This window comes from Neovison vison, chromosome 2 (genome assembly GCF_020171115.1).
Source record: "Neovison vison isolate M4711 chromosome 2, ASM_NN_V1, whole genome shotgun sequence".
In the NCBI taxonomy this organism is placed as follows: Eukaryota; Metazoa; Chordata; class Mammalia; order Carnivora; family Mustelidae; genus Neogale; species Neogale vison.
The window spans coordinates 65,180,911-65,198,841 of NC_058092.1; the positions used below are offsets into that span (position 1 = coordinate 65,180,911).

The window sequence follows — 17,931 nt, forward strand, 5'->3', positions numbered from 1 at the left end:
CTGTAAAATTTCTCCAAGTAACCCGTACTCACCTATCCTGGCAAGATTGGGAGTCAGCCATTGTCTGTTGACTTCACTGAGTGCCCCACCAGCACCTCAGTAGCCTGGAAGAGCCACAGAGACAGACACCAAAACTGTCTCCATTCATTCATTTGACCCAGTGGTTCTCAAACTTTAAGGAAAATGAGAATCATCTGGAGCATCAGTAAAACACAGTTCCCATGCTCCACTATTGCAGTTCGCCATTTAGTGGGTCTGAGGTGAAGTCTGAGAATTGGCATTTCTTACAAATGTCCAGGCGATCTAATGCTTCTGGTCCAGGGACCACATCTCCAGAATTACAGATTTAAAGACTACCTCTGGGATATTGTCTTGTTCACCTCTACATCCCCACAAACTAGCACAGTACTTGGCATATAGCAGGGCCTTAGTAAATGGTTACTATCATTATTCTCATTATTGATGCAAGCAGTTGGAAAAGGAAATTTATCTTGTGTTTCTTTTTTTTTTTTTATCTTGTGTTTCTTGAACTAGGGAATAATTAATTAAATATCTGTGCCTTCTGAACCATGAAAATACATTTTATACTCTTTTAAAGAAATAGAACTTACAATCTTTCATCTGGTACAGCGCAGGTACCAAGAGGAAACACTGATGTTCAGAGAAATCTGCAAAGGCTCTAAATCTTACATTCTTACAATAAGCAGAGTGATCACTTTAGGCATAAGGTATATCTCATACCTCAGAAATATGACAGAGTTCTAGACCTTGCCCAAGGATACAATTTCATTAGTAAAAGAGTCATTAAGACAAAAATAGAGAACATTTTCAAATATAGTGACTGTGTCCAATGTGTGCTAATAAACTGATTAACACCTTATAGTATTAAAAAAAAAAGAAAAGACCTTATAAAATGAGTCACTACACACACAAAATAAGCAAAGGTGTAGAGAAGAGATTATGTCATTGCTAACTACATTGCAAAAGAGGAATCCATTGCAAAAGAGGAGCTTTCAAAATAATAGTAAATGTCACAAGAAATAAACAAAGCAAGTGGAAGGAAGAATGGATATTTACATATATGGACCCACTCAGCACTTCAACAGGGATTTGTTGCCAAACTCGGAGTAAGATTAAAATTTGTTTGCTCACATGCATTGGTCCCAGTAAAAAGAAAAGAAACATAACATTCTATGTTATTTGGAAATTAAATTACCCATCTTAAAATTGCTCTGCATTTCAGCTTGGTTTAAAATGATCCAGAGAGGCCATCAGAATGTTCTAGGAACATTATTTGAAGAATAGAAAGTTTTCTTAATAGGAGGACAAACAGTAGTCTTTAGAAAAGCATTTCTTACTCTCTACTTTCTAAAAACATTTTCTGTCTTTCCAAGGCCCACAAGATCTTATGTTATTCATAAGGACAAGAGAGCAGATGGTCTGTATTACCAACATCATAAACTTCACCATTACAACTTTTGCACAAGAAAACAAGAGCAAACCAAGGAACCCTTTCACTGCCTTGATCTGGCCCATTGTAGGTGCTTATCAAATATTTATTGAATAACTGGATGGGTGCATGGACAGACAGACAGTCAAATGAATGGATGAGTTGTATATGAGTCCTGAATTGTCTGTTTAAAAAAATTTTTACTTGAGCAATACATGTTTATTTTAAAGAAGTTATAAAATATAGATTTTAAAAAGAAGAGGACCTATAGCCATACATCCAAATTTAAGCTATTTAACATGCTAATACTTTAATTTTTATTATGAATTTTTGTATATACACATATCCATTTTTATAAAAATAGGGAACACAGTATGCTTACTATTTTGTTACCTATTAACATAATTGTGTGCTGTGAATTTCTTTCAATATTAATAAATATGCTGTGCTCCCTTGCCGTTTTTAAATAGCTGCAGAAAAAAAACACAATAATTTGGGAATTTTGTAGGTTTGGTTAGTCTCAATTTCAAAATCATACTCAATAAATACAGTGGCATTTTTCTCTATGCCTTAAAATAATGAAACTGGGTTTGTTGAAAATATTCTTCAGATAGGCTAGGAAGATCATTACTGATTAACCCGAACTCTGTTTTAATGGAGAAAAGTAATTTGTATCAATTCTGGGCAAACCAGAAGCTCTGCAATGCTTAAAGTTATCTTAAAATTTATTCTCTTGATTAGTTTAATTATGTCCCTGCTGTCTTTTAGTAGCAAATTTAGTAACAAATCTTTTTTTAATGGCATACAAAGAATTCCAATTTTTTTTAAGATTTTATTTATTTATTTGACAGACAGAGACCACAAGTAGGCAGAGAGGCAGATAGAGAGGGGGAAGCAGGCTGCCTGTTGAGCAGAGAGCCTGATGTGGAGCTCAATCCCAGGACCCTGAGATCATGACGTGAGCCAAAGGCAGAGGCTTAACCCACTGAGCCACCCAGGCGCCCCACAATTCCAATTTTAATGGGATTATGATAAATATGGATTTGTGGGGTGTGTATTAGTGAAACATTTCTAATATATTATAGGAGAATATTGAAGGGAGAAACCTTCACTCCTGATGTTCGAGGGGGGCTCAATAATTAGCACCCTCCTTTCTATCTGACTTCTAAATAATTGAGAAGTCTTCAAACAATCCCTTTTCTCCTCTGGAGAGCAAGGGAACAGAGCTCAATACAGTGAGTCTGATAATAAATGAGGCTCACATTTTTTAAGTGCTTTTGGAGTTCTACCTGTCATCTCATCTGAGGCAGGAAAATGTCAATATGTCAATTCAACAAGTACATATTGAACATCTGTGTACTAAATGTCAGGCATGATGCCAGATTCTGGGGTGACAGAACTCAATTAGGATTTACTTAGTGCTGGCCTTCAAAGACCTCAGTCTCTTGGGAAAGACAAACACGTTACCAAAACATATCCTCACTAAGTGCCTTAGTGAAGATACTTGTGGTTGCAAGTCACAGAGACCTGTTGAAGCTAGCTTCCACAAAAACGGACCTCTCACAAATCCAAGGAAGAATGTACCTGGCCATTAGAAAAATGCAGAACTAGGTGCTAAAAGACCATTAAGAATTTCCCTTCATTCTACATCTCTACCCCTCTACGCATCTTCTACTGGCCTAATTTACATGGTGGTAATGTGTTCACCGACTGGTCCAGCCAAAAGAAAGACCGGTATCTCTCAGTGTAAATTCCCAGGAAAGGGTGTTAATTGCGCAAGCTTCGTGTAGGTGCTCTCCTGATCCAGTCACCCTTGGCCACAGTTATAGTTTAGGGGCAGAATGGGTGCTGGGTAGTGAATCTAACAGATACTTCCTATGTTGAGAAGTGATAGGAGTGTTATGGGTTAAGAAGGAGGGAGGCACCTGCTCTGTCTTATGTGTGTAAAGCGCTGTGGAAGATGAAAAGATGAATGAAATATACAACCACCTCAGAAGTTTAAGGCATAACAGATTCCCCACTGAGCAAGGAGCCTGACACGGGGCTTGATCCCAGGACCCTGAGATTATGACCTGAGCTGAAGGCAGACACTTAACCGATTGAGTCACCCAGGTGCCCCTCCACCTCTAACATAGGACAGAGTAGTAGGGTACGGTGTGCATTATCACAGAGATTCAGTATGATCTATGAGCACATTGCCAAGGGAGATCCATCCTAGCAGGAGGAAAGAGAAGGACTCTTGAGTCCAACCTTAAAATGGATCTTTTAGTAAGAGGCGTTTAGGTAGCTAAGCAGGTCACTCTAAGGAAGGATTATAGGCTGAATATAGAAGTTGGAAAAGGCAGTGCACATGAGGGACAGCATGGGGGGCTTTTAAAGAGAGTAAAGCTGGAGCAGCGGGCTGGCCCTTGTCAGGAAGGGCTTTTTCAGCACTGCCATGATGGAAATTCCTTGTCTCCTTGGAGCAGGAAGACACCATCAGATCGGTATTCTAGAAATATTCTGGGGACTGAGTGGAAATATGGACTCAATGGGGAGACTGTTTGCAGGGAGGCTCTTAGGAGGATATTTTAATAATTCAGGCAAAGAGAGATGATGGACTGGGGTCAGAGCAGAAGCAAAGGGAATGAGAGGTCGAGGGAGGGCAGATCTGCAGGACCTTTCACCCAATTCCAGGACTCAGTTCTGAAGCCTGAGGCTCGGAGCTCTTGGCCAAGGAGGGGGGGTACTCCTGGAAAGGGGGAGCTGCCTCTCCCATTCTTTCCCCTGCCCTTCTCTGTGCCTCCCCACCTGCCCTACACACTGTGATTGATGTTTGAATGTTGACCGGCTGGCAAGTCTGAATTCTGATGCAATGTCTAAATCCTCCCTCCCTGTGACATATTTTTCTCATTCATGAAAGCCAAGTGCTGCCACGCCAGGGTCCTGTGGAGAGAGAATACTGATAACAGGCCAGGAAAAAAAGCAGCAGCTCTAGATTACCTTTTTTTAAAAGCTCACTGCAACTTCAGTAGATGAAAAATGTGTATCTGCAATTCATTGAAGGCAATGAGTAGTCGGTTCTTGAGTTGCCGTGGCAACTGCTCAATTAAGTGAAAAAAAAATGAAAAAATAAATGTACTGTAGTTGCTCTTGAGCCTAACATTCTTTGAAGAAAAAAAAAGGAAAAAAAAGAAAGTAATATGTTTGGTGAGTTATTTTCCCCGAGGCTTTCCTAAGACTGCCTTTTCTGCTTTGCCTTTCCAGCAGCACGCCCTGTCCGCCCCTCCATGCCAAGCTAAATGCTAGGCTTGCTGTCATCCGTGGTTAGCAACGCGGGGCCTCAGCTTTCACCTCGGAAGGTTCTGTGCTAACATCCGCTTACATCTGGCTTCCACCAAAGGCCCCTTGGTTAAATTTCTGTTTTAAGGTGGTAGAGTAGAGCCTATATTGGGAGAGTAGGTGGGAACAGTGGGTGGGTTCCAACACCAGATCCGACCCCAACCTTATCTTATAACCTTAAATAAGAGATGTGACTTTTCTGAAAACATGAAGAATTACCCCTGCCTCGATAGACTAAGAAACAAAGGATATAATAATTATAACACTTTACGCTTGTACACTGATAATGCTGTTAAGGAAATACTTTCAGTGGTCTCGTTTTCTCTTGGCCACCACTCTCTGGGGTGGCCTTTGTTCTTCCCACTTTGGACAGAGTGACCTTTACAAAAACACTGAGCTGATCTGGTCACTCTCCATCTTACAGCTCTCTATGCCTCTCCTCCCATTGCTCTTGGGAGAAGACCCGAATTCTCACCAGAGCTCCCCAGGGCCTCGCAAGGTGTCTCAGTGTGCCATCCCCCTGCTGTCTTCACCCAGCCTTGCTCTTCTGCCTTTAGCTTCTCCTCCTCTGGGTCTTTGCATCAGTGGAGGGCTCCTCCTGAGACAGCCGTATCCTCCCCACCGCCATTCCCCTCTCTTGCCCAGTTGGCCAACCACGACCCACAGCAGAGCTCCTATTTTTTTTATGATTTTTTTTAAGATTTTATTTATTTATTTGACAGACAGAGATCACAAGTAGGCAGAGAGGCAGGCAGAGAGAGAGGAAGGGAAGCAAACTCCCAGCTGAGCAGGGAGCCCGATGTGGGGCTCGATCCCAGGACCCTGGGATCATGACCTGAGCTGAACGCAGAGGCTTTAACCCCGAGCCACCCAGGGGCCCCCCACATGAGAGCGCCTATTAAATTTTCCTAGAAACTTGTATTTTATATACATCCATATTTGATATACATTTACTTATATGATCATCTAACTAAACACAAATCTCCTGAGCCCAGGGACCAGTCGTGCCCCTCTCCCCAGGTCAAGTGGCTTCATATCAAAAAGCACAGCCTGTATTCATACCCTGCCCTTTCTCTTCAGACCTCATCCTCTCCTCAGAGCAGTAGCATCGTGAAGTAGGAAGGCAGTGGTGGGTCCTGTAATAGGAATCAGGGAAGGAGCAAAGAGGAAGGGCTTGCATGCTGGGGCTGTGTCAGAGTGGGGCTAGAAGACCAGGCCAAGGCCAAGCTGGCATAGCAAGTGCCAGGCTTAGAAGAAGAGCGCATGTGTTGGGGTGCCTGGGGGGCTCAGTGGGTTAAGCCTCTGCCTTCAGCTCAGGTCATGATCCCAGGGTCTTTGGATCGAGCCCCACATCGGGCTCTCTGCTCAGCAAGGAACTTGCTTCCTTCTCTCCCGCTGCCTGCCTCTCTGCCTACTTGTGATCTCTCTCTCTCTGTCAAATAATAAATAAAATCGTTAAAAGAGAAGAAGAGGAAGAGCGCTTGTGGGCTTGGAGGAGGAGCTTGGGTAGGGGGTGAGGGAACTCCGACGGAAACCATGCAAGTAGCATTTTGCAAGAACCATAAAACTTTCATTTGCACTCTCCCCCATAACTCTCACTCTCTCTTTTTTTTCCCTATTCTGAATATTTAATGGAGAAAAAAATGACCTAGCTTCCCCTCAAAGCAGGCAACTACTAGCCCATGGAGGATCTTTGTGCAAATTAGAAAAAGAGCCTCCCCTAGGCACCCATATCCCTAGGGACACACGTGTTACTGGTGAGTAGGTTCAGTTCCTACTCAGCTCCCCAGCCAAGACACAACAGTGCAAAACTGCGGACCTGTATGTAGAAACCAGGCCTCAGAGGCAGGCCGCCTCCAGATCCCAGCAACAGGGAGAGGGCTGCCTTCTCTCCGCAGCAGGAGTCCAGCCCTCCATTTTGAGGGTCCCAGCTTTGAAGAGTTAACTTCTCATCTAGGTTCATCTTTCCTGAGCTGCTTTTATTTCTGCTTTGGCAGTGATTTCTTTCTTCTGTGTGGCATTTTGTACGAGAGACTTTGAGAAGTAGAAAAGAGCAGGCTGGTTTCCTTGGTTTCTGCATCTGTGTGTTTTCTGGTAGTGGGTTGAATGTGTGATTTTCCAATATGATGTCATCGTGCCTTTTAAATTCTCCCAAAGTACTCTTTGCCAAAGGCTCTTCAAAAGGTAGTAAAGTATGTCTCTTTTACCTCCTGTGGAACTTGGTATGAAGAGTTTAAAACAAAGAGGAGATGAAAAGGCTGGCCTTCCACTCAACATATTGCAGGAGGCACACAGGAGGTCATTCTAGAAAACAGCCCGTTGGCCATCTTCTGCATTGTCTTGGCAAAATTATAGCAGACAGCCAACAGAAAGAGCAAAGTCACTGGAGGAAAAGGATTTTCAAATATCGTTTCAAAATAAGAGGTGCTGCGTATCAGTGAACCATTGCTGTGAAACAGCCATGGACTTAGTGGCTTAAACCCACATCCATTTATTATTTCTCTTGAGACAATGGGGCTGGCTAAGCAGGTCCACTGATGGAAGCTGGGCTCACTCACACACCCACAGTGTAACATCCCTTTTATGGTTCACCTTGGCTAGGCTCTGGTCCCAGTTACTTACCCAAACCAATCTAGATGTCGCTGTGAAGGTATATTGTAGATAAGGTTAACATCTACAACAAGTTGTCCTCCGTAAAAGAGATTATCTTTATTTTTTTTTAAGATTTTATTTATTTATTTGACAGACAGAGATTACAAGTAGACAGAGAGGCAGACAGAGAGAGAGGAGGAAGCAGGCTCCCCGCTGAGCAGAGAGCCCAACGTGGGGCTCGATCCCAGGACCCTGGGATCACGACCCGAGTCGAAGGCAGATAATCCCAGGCACCCCGAGATTATCTTTTTTTAATTGAGATATAGTTGACACATAACACTATATTCATTTTACGTGTATAAGATAATGATTTGATATATGTATATATTGCAGAATGATGACCACAATAAGCCTAGTTAATATCCATCACCACACACCATTACAAATTTTGTGTGTATGTGAAAACTCATAAAATCTTCTCTCTTAAGCATCTGGCAAAGAAACAGGTCAGTATTGTTGACTGTGGTCACCATGTTGTACATCACATCCCTAGCACTTGTTTTTCTTAGAACCTTTGCCAGCCACACTTGAGCACCTACTGCATACAGGAGAAAAGAGGGCAACACGCACTTGAGGCACAGGGCTGGAAATTTGATTTAACTGTTTTTGTACGGGCCGTACATAGGCAAAAATATGTTCAATACAAAATAATTACTTAACAAATATCTTAGTTTCTATTTGGTAATTCAAAAACCATTTTTGAATTTGCAGGGGAGAAAAAACACCTTGTGGACACAAACACAATCCAACCCCCAAAACTCTTCATGATTTTGAATCTTCTTATTTAATGGCACATTTAAGGTGATGCTCGGGTTTTGGAATCAGACAGACCTGAATTCAAATCCCAGCTCACACAGTTTTTAGCCCCAACACTCAGGCAGATTTCCACAATCCCTAAAACAGAGCTTCAAATACGTATAAGGAAGATGATAGCAGCTCCTTCACTAGGCTGCTAGTTAAATGAGATCGTACCCAATAAATGCAGTTGTTATTATTATAACCAGTATAATAAAATGATAGAAATATTATTTCAGGGCACTGAAATAATATTTTATTTATTTAATTATTTAAATAAAAATAATTTTTATTTATAATAATATATATTATATAATAATATGTTATAATATTATAATATAAATATAATAATATTATATATTATTATATATAATAATTTATAAAAATAGTGTTTAATATTTCAGTGACTTTTAGAAGGCACTGAAATGCTTTTTTTTTTTTTTAAGATTTTTTATTTATTTGTTTGACAGACAGAGATCACAAGTAGGCAGAAAGGCAGGCAGAGAGAGAGAGAGAGGAAAGCAGGCTCTCCGCTCAGCAGAGAGCCCGATGCGGGACTCGATTCCAGGACCCTGGGATCATGACCCGAGCCGAAGGCAGCAGCTTAACCCACTGAGCCACCAAGGCGTTGTCTCAACTGCCTGCTTACTTCACCTATTCGTACTTTTCCCTGAAAAAAAGCAACTGTGACAGTGCTGAGCCTTATCGCACCAACTTGCTGGGGTGTGGAGAGACTTCCCTTCTGCAGCTGGGTGAGTCTGAAGGCTCATCTGTGAACTGTCAGACTTGCACACTTCACAGTCTGTCCCCAGAGACTGTCAGTGCAAGTAGGTATCAGCACACAGGCTAACATTAAGCAAACAACCACAACCAATTAAATCAGTAATAATGACGATAAAGTGATCATAATTTATAATGAAAAACAAGAACAGCAGCAGGAAAGCCTCCTCCCCCAAAGCCGTTAAGATGGCCAGTGGTAGCACGTGCCACCCTCTGTGGGAACACTGAACATTTCTGGGCCTTGTACAGCAGCCAGATTCTTGGGATATGAATTGGAGTCCTCCAAGAGCTCTAAAAACACACTGATTTTAGGTTTGTATTCCAAATACTCTTAACCTTTAACAACTCATTTATTGGAATACTGACTGGTAAGTGCCTTCAAGTACGGGCAAAAAATAAAATTCTATACACTTGAGCCATTTTTTACCCAAGAAAGGATTTTGCAATCCCGGATAAGTTCAACAGGATTGGATGAGGTTGCTTGCACCTGCTAGTTACCTAACTAAAATTGGTTTAAACAATGTACAATGTTGCTTTCTCCCTTAACCACATTCTAGAGGTAGATGGTTCCAGAGTCGGACCAGCCATAGTCACAGAGGGCCAGACTGTTTCCCCGTTCCCATCTGCCCCCCTCAGTATGTGAGCAATGCCTCCCTTCAAGCTCTCCAGGTGGCAAGGGCAGCTCCAAACATCTCATTCTTACGTGACCATTTGCAAAAATAGAATCATGAGTGAGCCTGATCCCCACACTTGTTCCTTGGGAGGAAATCTGTCCACCAAAGTCCAGAGGCTTGCCTTTCACATCCTGTTGGCCCATTACAAGTCACAGTCATAGGCCCATAAGGCAGAAGAAAGCAAGGATCTGCATCTTCAGTGTCCAAGGAAGGAGGTGGCTCTGCCTACAAGAAAGTGGGCTGTTGAGTAGGCATCTAAGAGCATTTGCCAAAGAGGGGTGGGGGGAGAGGGCGGTGGGGGGGGTGCTGGCCCTGGAAGTGTCTGGAACCACCTGTTCCACCTCCACCAACAGGAGCTCTGTTCTTCCTAGTTTTAGATATTAGGCTTCCATATGAGATTCTGTTTGAATTAAAACTTCCATGGATAACAATCACTGACGACCTTTTGTTTCAGCACACACTCAAATACCTAATAGATTAGGTGAGCCAACTGTTGGCTCACCGTTACCTTCCCAGGATCTCGAACCATTCCTAGCATACAGGATGAGTTGTGTTAATTCCCTATTGCTGCTCTAACAAAATACCGGAAATACACATTGATTATTCTACAATTCTAGAGGTCAGAAACCCGAAGTGGATTTCACTCAGTGTCCCAACAAGATCTCATTCCCCATCAACTCAGGTCTGCACATTGTTTCTAGTGGGAAGAACCCCTTTTTTGACCTTCCTCTTTGGTCCAGCCAGGATGTCGTTGTTAGTTCCTCCTTGCTGTACGGCCCCACAGCCACCATCTAACCCTGTTTCACTCCCCACGTGGCCTTACCCTCTAGAACCTCAGGGCGATGGATATGGACATTCAAGTTGGAGAATCAGGAAAGCGAAAGACGTAGGACAAGGTTGGAGATGGACTCTGGATTTAGGGTTGGTCCTTGGGAAGCTGTTTGTTGCATCTCTCCATAGTGATAATCAGGAAGTGCTTCAGACTGCAGAGAAGACATTGGGGTGCTCACATGATGAGTGAAGAACTCAGAGCAGAGGGATGGGCGGGTCAGAGTGTCTTTTCAGTCCTCTACTCACTCACTTCACCCCACCTGCCTCCCCGCAGTCTTACATCCTTTTTTTTTTTTTTTAAGATTTTTGTTTATTTGACAGAGATCACAAGTAGGTAGAGAGGCAGGCAGAGAGAGAGGAGGAAGCAGGCTCCCCACTGAGCAGGTTCCTGGGATCATGACCTGAGCCAAAAGCAGAGGCTTTAACCCACTGAGCCACCCAGGCGCCCCTTACATCCTTTTTAAAGAAAGATGGTGGGAGAGAGGGACAAAGGATGACTCCCCTGGGCAATTTTTCTCCTGGAAAACACAGGAACACACATATAGTAGGTGTTGTTCTAATAATTAACCTGATTTTCCTTTTTGCTGAGAGTAACTCATAAGAAGAGAATATTCTCATAGCACCTAACAGAGTGTTGGAGACAAGCCAGTGCGCTCTGTAGTTCCCAATGGTCGAGGCTACGCTTTGCCTTTTTATCTCCATTTTATAAGGAATCAGAAAACAAAAGGATAAAGGCCAAATCAGTCTACTCGGTAAGACTCTAGTCAGACGTGACTTATGGCCAACATTAACTTTAAATGAGAGGAAATCAGAATGGGAGCTTGGCTCCTTCCTTTACACCAGCAGCCTGACCAAGCCCTGCTTAACAATGGTGCTGCAACTGGCCAAGGAAGACAAGATCCAAATTGTCTCCCAAGGTCTTCTAGCAGTGAGGTAAAAACAGGAAGTTGTAGGAAAGACTTTTTCTTTAAAATTTTTATTAGAGACACCAACATTTCAATTTTACATAAAAGAAGAAAGACGCCATTCCTCCTAGAGAACAAGATCTGTAAACCACTATTTAAAGTAGTTCATGTAGAGAACCTGCAATTTAATAAGACTGAGAAAAGGTTAGCCCAGCATCCCCTATATTTTTTTATCCCTGTTTACTCAATTATACAAGTACTTCCACAGCAAGCAGACCTCTAATTGTGTATACTTGAGTGAAAGAGAAATGAGACTTGCCGTGAAATAAATTCTTGGGTGTAACTAAATTACACACCATTTCCCATACTTTTTTTTTCCCCCAAATTGCACATTACTTTAAATGAAAACATGCTTCCGAAAAAAACTGTAAACACTCCAAACCTTTCTAAAGGACCAGTCTCCCTTCTTCCCACTGATAAGATGCAGTTACATTCCCCTGTCGAAGATCCGAGGAATTTCGAAAACTTCATTCACAGCTTCTCAATGAACTTGACAGTTTCACTTTCAAATCCCGTGGTAAGTACCATCCAGCTTCAGCTCTCTTTTCGTAAATGACTCCCACTTCCTTCCTACTCATGTGACACCAGGAGCGTTCACTACTCCCACGCGTCTCGGAGCCCCTCTTTAGACTCTGTGCTCCTGCGCTGGGTACACAGACAGGTCATTGCATTCCTTCCCAGCAGCAGGAGAAGCATCAGAACCCAGGCTTGGGAACCAGGAAACACCCCCTCGCCAGGGCATCCTTCGTGGTCACACAAGCTTGCGGAGCCTTAATTTCCTCATGGGAACAATGGGAAATACCAGACTTGCCCAGGTACCTCCTAGTGTTTTTAGGATCGAATGAGAGTATGCACATTAAAAACACTCTAAATACTAGCAAATAGCAAGTCCAGTAACTGTTTTTAAAATCGTTCACACGAGGTGTTCACTATTTTTGTTTTTAACAAGAAAGATTCCAAAATTTTCATTTTCAGGTTACCAAATGGGGAGATAGCCTGGGAATGTTTGGGTTGTTCCCTTTTGGATTATTATTTCTTCCTGTTAAGATTCTGCTTCTCAATGAAGAGGACCCCTTCTGAGAACTGCAGAACATTTCCTGCCTCACACCCATCCCCACCCTCTTGCTGTTGCTTCTTAGAACCAGTGAAAGAGGCATTAGATTAGTTCAAAAAGAGACGTAGGAAAATCCTTGTATGCTAGCATTTCATTGTCCGTGATTCTTCCAGAATTTGGGTCATCTGCTTAGTACTAGTTGAGGTAAGAAAAAATTAGAGAAGACTGCTCCTCACATTCATTTCAGAAACAAAAGAACCTTTTTGAGATCCATTTTTTTGAATCTTGACATTGATATCTGTGCTCAGTGTCAGAGAAAGAAAATAGTCTTTTCTTTGCAGTGTTTGTGAATTGTAGGGCAAGAAATTCATCTTAGCTGTGAATTCTGTTGTTAAATAAAGCCTCTTTCTCACAATCCCATTTGAAGCTATATACATTTTTATACCATGAAACACACACACACACACTGTTTAATACAAACAAGAACTAGGAGGACACCCCCAAAATGACCTACTACTTCTCCCTCCTTCCCAGGGGAGCTTTCATTTCACGGTCCCCAAAAGGATTTTCTTTAAAGATTTTATTTATTTGAGAGAGAGAGAGAGAAAGAGAGAGCTCACCCATGAATGAAGCCGGGGGGTGGGGAGGCACAGGGAAAAGCAGACTCCCGCTGCACAGGGATCCCAATGCAGGGCTCAAACCCAGGATCCAAAGACCATGACCCAAGCAGAAGTCAGAAGCTTAACTTACTGAGGCAGCCAGGGGACACCCCCCACCAAGGATTTTTAAACATCAACGCTATCTACCTAAGGACAGACGGTAAGAATATCTGACAACCTGGGATGCCTGGGTGGCTCAGTTGGTTAAGCAGCTGCCTTCGGCTCAGGTCATGATCCCAGCATCCTGGGATCGAGTCCCACATCGGGCTCCTTGCTCAGCAGGGAGCGTGCTTCTCCCTCTGCCTCTGCCTGCCATTCTGTCTGCCTGTGCTTGCTCTCTCCCCCTCTCTCTGATAAATAAATAAAATCTTTTAAAAAAAAAAGAAAAAAAAAAAAGAATATCTGACAACCTGACCTCACCTCTGAGACCAGTGAGAGGATGCTGAGAAGGAAACACCGGTTGGTTTCAGGGCCCGGAGGGTGGCAAGGGGGGGGCTCAGGCACACCCATCCCACGGCCCACAGAACTGCAGTTACGCCATTCCTCAGGCACAGGGTCGCGGCGAGGATCCAGTGTGCTTCTATCCACAGAAACACGTCCAGATCTGGAAGGCACTAGTTCAATGTCCACTTCGAGCTGTAACCTGATCGGCTTGTGACAATGCCACACTGGACTGGTCCAGCAACCAGGAGCACACACCGTGCTATGGTCAGTGCAAGCTGCAGGGTGTCCTTTCTTAGGATTGAGGAACTTATCTGGGAGGCAGTGTTGCCCTATTTTGATCTCTCACCCCAAATTTCAATTATTCAAGGAATTGGGAATGACGGACGTCCACACCGCAAGGTGGTGATGACAGGTGCGCTGACCGGATGGGGAAACACAAGCACACGCCAGCTAGCTGCCCTTCCTGCCGACCATACTAGAACCTAGCCTTGCAAAGTTCCCTGCCTACACATCCGCTCAGGCAAATAAAGTTGAATGCAACCCGTTTTTGCTTTCCTCATGGCTCTTGTTTGACTGGAGAATGAGACATCTACACCAAAAAAAAAAAAAAAAATCCATAGCCCAAACCCAGTTTCCCATGAAACCACGAATCCTGTCCTGAGGTTCTAGCCGTGACACTTCAACAGGATTCTTGATTTCTCCTCCTCAGGTACCAGTGTGCTCTCATAAATTTAGCACAAGGAGGGGTGGAGACCTGAACTTGGTTTTGTGTGTTGGTGGTTTGGCTACAGCATGTCCCGTCTTTGCCAGCATTTATCACGTCCTTGTAAGGCTGTGTCCTGGCTCCATATGTGTGAGTCATAATGGACACTTACATGAAATCTGAGCCAATATTAGTACTATTTCTGTCAGTTGGTTCCAACTTGGTATTCTGCGTTTTGCCCCCTAAACCTCGTTTAAGACAGCAGAGAGCACCTCTGTTTCCTGACACCCACAAAGCCCAACCTCACCATTCAGACTTACAGGCGACAGAAGGCCGACTAGATGGAGGACGACGCGATGAAAGGCTGTGTGTGCCCCGAGGACGCACCCACGGGCCCTCAGGCTGGAGCCTGGGAGTTCATGGGCTGTGCTTTCTCAAGGGGTGCCTCACTGAAGAGGCAGCTCCCAGCTCCCCGCTCAGAACACCTTATCAGGTATCTCTCACATAAGCTTGTAGAGCATTTTGCTTCTTACAGAATTGACGTTCTGAATGAGTGCCTTTCACGCAGAACACACTTGGACTAGGAAAGAAAGAGACGACACATAGGGCCTTCAGACTCTGTATGGCTTCCTCTTCACCAAAAGAGAACCAGAAGAGCTGGCCTTTCCTTAGTTGTTTTGCTGTGTGTGTGTGTGTGTGTGTGTGTGTGTGTGTGTGTGCGCGCGCGCACGCACACGTATGCACCTGTTTAAGATGCCAGACTGAGTTTATTTACAAAAGATTCACATAGGAATCATGAGGTTTATAGAACATTATGTGAAAATAACACCCTCCAATCAAACAGCCCTTTTACCTGGGCTTACATGACCGTGAATGCCGTGTGCATGGAAATAAAGCTGGGGCTCATTTGAAGCATTTGGGCAAACAGATTAGAAGGCTGTGAAAAAGAGCAATGGATTAAAAACAGGTCAGACACAGAAAGCCAAACAGAGGTGAGACAGGCCCCTTTATAACACGGTACATGGTTTTATGAATCAGATGAACCTTGATCAGTCTCCTAAAACATGACAGCTAGGTGGAAGAAAGATCTGAGGCAGTTTAGCTTGTAAGATGAGTGAAAGTCTCATCATTCAACAATGATATTAAAAATCGAGGGGGAGGACTCCCTCACATGACCTGGATATGTTTGATAGCTGCTTGACAAGCAACAAGCAGAGCTTGATCTAACAATTCTTCGCCAGCAGAGGCTACTGAGCCACTTTCTACATAGGCGCATCTTGGGCAAACATCAAACTGCTTTGAACAGGTCCCTGTCTCAGGAGGGCTTCCCTAGAAGCAAAACCTGAAATGAGGATTCTTTAAAAGTAAGTTCTTAGGGACTGCTCTTCAGAGAGGGAGAGAGATGCAGGAGAGGGCAGGGGTAGGAGCTGAGCAAGGATGAGATTAGCTTCAGCCTGATCTCCAGGGAACCTTATACTGGAGTCAATCCCGGCTGAGGGCGGGGCTGGACTTCTGTGAGCCCTTAGCAACACCTGAGGGATGGGTGTACTAGCCAGTTCAGAACAGGACACTTAAGAGATTCATGGCGATAGCTAAGCTGATGGGACTAAATCTTTAGGAGCCATGCTGTGTGGTGGGTGATGTGGTTCTCATCCTGACCCTGGCTTCACTAAAGACATGCTGCAGGGTTGCCTGGGTGGCTCAGTTGTTAAGCATCAGTCTTCGGCTCAGGTCATGGTCCCAGGGTCCTGGGATTGAGACCTGCATTGGGCTCCCTGCTAAACGGGAAGCTTGCTTCTCCCTCTCCCACTCCCCCTGCCTGTGTTCCCTCTCTCACTCTCTCTGTCAAATAAATAAAATCTTTATTTAAAAAAAAAAAAAAAAGACCAGCTGCTACGGCCATGGGCCCCTCACATGACCTCTGTAACCATCAATTTCCTCATCTGTACAATGGGAGAGGGGATGGCAGGGTTGGGTCAGATGATCTCTAGAACTCCCAGCTCCGAAATGCAATTATTTCAACAACAGAAGTGGGGGTACGCTCCCTGAACAATAATTGACATTTTCCCTATTCATGGAAGGAAGCTAATTAATATAAATGTGTCCCTGAATGACCACTCCATTAAAAACTCTTCTCTCACCTGGAATCGCTCTGGATCCACAGGCAAATCTAAGAAGACAAGCAGTCAAGTTGCCCTGAAGGTGTATGTTCTAAAAAGGGCTGCAAGGCCCCGTTTGCAAACAAGGACTCTCAGAGCGGTTACCTTGAGGGAGCATTAATGCAACCAGGCGACCTCATTTAACTGACTCCCACATCAACTCGAATTAGAAGCAAGAGGCCGGAGTGAAGTGTGAGCTGCAGGCCGTCCCTGCAAAATGGCACCACCTCTATGAAGGGCAGTTGGGCAAAATCTATCCGTTATAAATACATTTGCTCTTTGACCACACAGCCCCTTCTCTGGGAATTCATCCAGCAGGCATATGTGTATGGAATGACCTTTACATGCGCTTACTCGTTGTGCTACTTTTTCCAAAATAATCCAAGATCAGAAACTATTCGGTGGTCCATCAATAAAGGATGAGTTAAAAACAACTGTGGTAGCTTCCATACCGTAGAACACCGTACGACCAAGAATATTCTGGATGAGCATGGAAAGTTCTCTCGGGTACATCGATAAGTGAAAAAGCAAGGGGAAGAACAATGTCATTCTAGATCAGTGTGTATATTATGAACATATATGCAATGTGTAATAGAAGTTCACTCCTTTCTGTGTACAAAATGGAGGTCACAAGATGATATAATTTTTTTTTTTAGATCTTGTTTATTTATGTCCGAGAGAGAGAGATCATAAGTAGGCAGAGAGGCAGGAGGGAGTGGGGAGGAGGGCTCCCCGCTGAGCAGAGAACCTGACTCGGGGCTTGATCCTAGGACCCTGAGATCATGACCTGAGCCGAAAGCAGAGGCTCAACCCACTGAGCCACCCAGGCGCCCCAAGATGTTATAATTATATTCAAATGCATCCATAGGTATCTGGAAGTTGTTTTTTGTGTATCTGGAAAAAGATGGAAATAAAAAACTTCTATGAGTGGTTACCTATATGGAATTAGGGAGTGGGAAAATGGGATGGATGAAGACATAACTAAAGATCAGAATTCTTATCAAATGTCTTTCTATAAGTTTTCATCCTACATTTTTTTCCCCAACTACCACAGGCTCTTCTGTAAAGAAAATGTAGCTGCTGCTTGGTTAAAAAATAAAATAATTTAAAAGCAGGCATCAATCAAAGCTAGTCCTTCCAATTTCCCTTATTTCATGCTTCAGTTTTCAGGGATTGGCCAGTGGCTAACTATATGATTTACAATGCTGGAAAACACTTCCTATCTGGTACTCCAGAGAAAGCATGCCACGTCCAATGTTACACCACAGAGTTTTTTGTAAAACCACCATGACTACACCCACCAGTGAGCTTTGGGTACTGAAGAGTGTTCTCTTCTTCAAATCAGCTTTTCTGATCACAGATAAGTCATGCACCAGGAAAATGAGGTGTGACACTAAACTGAGCAGTACAAAAAGAACAGCATGAACCCAGGGTTCAGTCTGGG

At 43.6% G+C, this 17,931-nt stretch overlaps 1 protein-coding gene across 2 annotated transcripts in view; it reads left to right on the forward strand.

Moving 5' to 3' along the window:
* Positions 1–17,931, forward strand: part of AK5 (adenylate kinase 5) — a 239,569-nt gene that overhangs the window by 159,017 nt on the left and 62,621 nt on the right. The window lies entirely within an intron of this gene.